This window comes from Malus sylvestris, chromosome 4 (assembly GCF_916048215.2).
Source record: "Malus sylvestris chromosome 4, drMalSylv7.2, whole genome shotgun sequence".
NCBI classification, from domain to species: Eukaryota; Viridiplantae; Streptophyta; class Magnoliopsida; order Rosales; family Rosaceae; genus Malus; species Malus sylvestris.
The window spans coordinates 19,247,171-19,248,806 of NC_062263.1; positions in this window are offsets into that span (position 1 = coordinate 19,247,171).

Consider the following 1,636-nt stretch of genomic DNA (forward strand, 5'->3'; position numbering starts at 1 on the left):
CCTTGGAGGAGAAGAATTCTTAATAAAGGCATTGCGTAGGGGGATTAATATATCCTTTAAACAACCCTACAAACACATCTCTCTCCTCTCTCTCTCTCTCTCTCTCTCTCTCTATTGTGCCCTCACTCTCTCTTGTCAGTTAAATATAGGCCACAACATATTATCAGCACGCTCCTACCGCTGCGCTTAGGAATTTAACGTGGAAGTTTTATGCATTAAACAAGTTCATCAATATCATCACGCAATCAGGTTCTTTCAAAACAATAGTTTTATCCCTATATTTTTGAAGTCCTGATAACATGAACATTCATCACAATGCATGACCTAACTTTACGTTTTTCGAATTTTATATTCTACATAAATTGTGTATGCATTATATCCTATAACTGTCGAATTATGTGTTGATATTGCCATGAATTGTATCAAATATATGTTACATATGCATGAAATTGAATTAATTTATAATCTGGAAATTGGAAAAAAATTTAAAAGAAAACATAATAAATACTAGGTTTTTTTTTTTTCGAACTCCGATGGCAGTGGCCTGAAGCCGCGCCGCCATCGAGCTTTCCCTAAGCCGTGAGACCACAAGCCGGAGTGACGAGCTCCAGGTTTGAAACCTAGAAAACCAGATACCTTCAATGGCGTCTTCATCATCGTAGATGGGCCCGTAGTCCAACCTTGCCCTCGGGTCATCATCCTGACAACTTGAAGATCGTCCCGCGACGATTTTTGACCGAGATTCGTTCAAATCTTTTAATTTTTTTTTCTTCAAAATTTCAATTTAATTTTCCTAGGGTTTCTAAAACGTTAAGAATTTTTACTCTTCGTTCACTTTTATGGGTTGTCGTCGAACCCATGGTTTTTTTGCCTTGCTTTTTGTGCCATAACACGATCGCCTGTAGCGGTGGCACCGATTTTCTTCTCTGGCGAGTTCATCTAGCTTGCGTTAAGGTGTCTGGTTTGAAACCTAAGCCTATTTGGGCTTAGCCTGTTATCGGTGAGCACTAGCCTTTTTAGGCTTTAGAGTTCCTCTCGGCCCAACACCGGCCTTCTTAGCCATAGTGTTCCCGTGTCTCACACCACAGTGGAACACAGTCTGCAAGGCTGTTACAGTTTCAATGCACTGCATTGCACCCAATCCCAGCCTATACGTTGATGCATCCATCTCTACGAAGCACCAGATCAAAGCCCGTTTGGGCCTCTGTCTTTGGGCTTGCACCTTCAGCCCATTCTTGTGATGCTGGGCTTGCTTGCATGCTAGCCATGTGCCTACCCCACCACAGTTTTGGGCCTGGACCTCATGACATTAGTTCACTCAACCCACCTGTGGGCTTTGGTCTAAATTTTCGAGCCCCGAATATAATTGCCTATATTTTTTAGGCACTTTGGGTTATATAATATTTCACACACACTTTAATTTTGGCCCAAAGTCCAAATAATTAATTCAATTATAATTCTAGACTTGAATATCTATTTGCATATTTTCTCTATATATACATATTTGTGTTTGTTTGCAAGAACATATGAACTTGAAGTTCATAATTCTTTCAAAACCTAAAGTTTCTAGAAACATCTCTTGTTTAAAAACATGAAGTTTTTCTTTAAAACATCACCTATGAAACCCGAAGTTCTT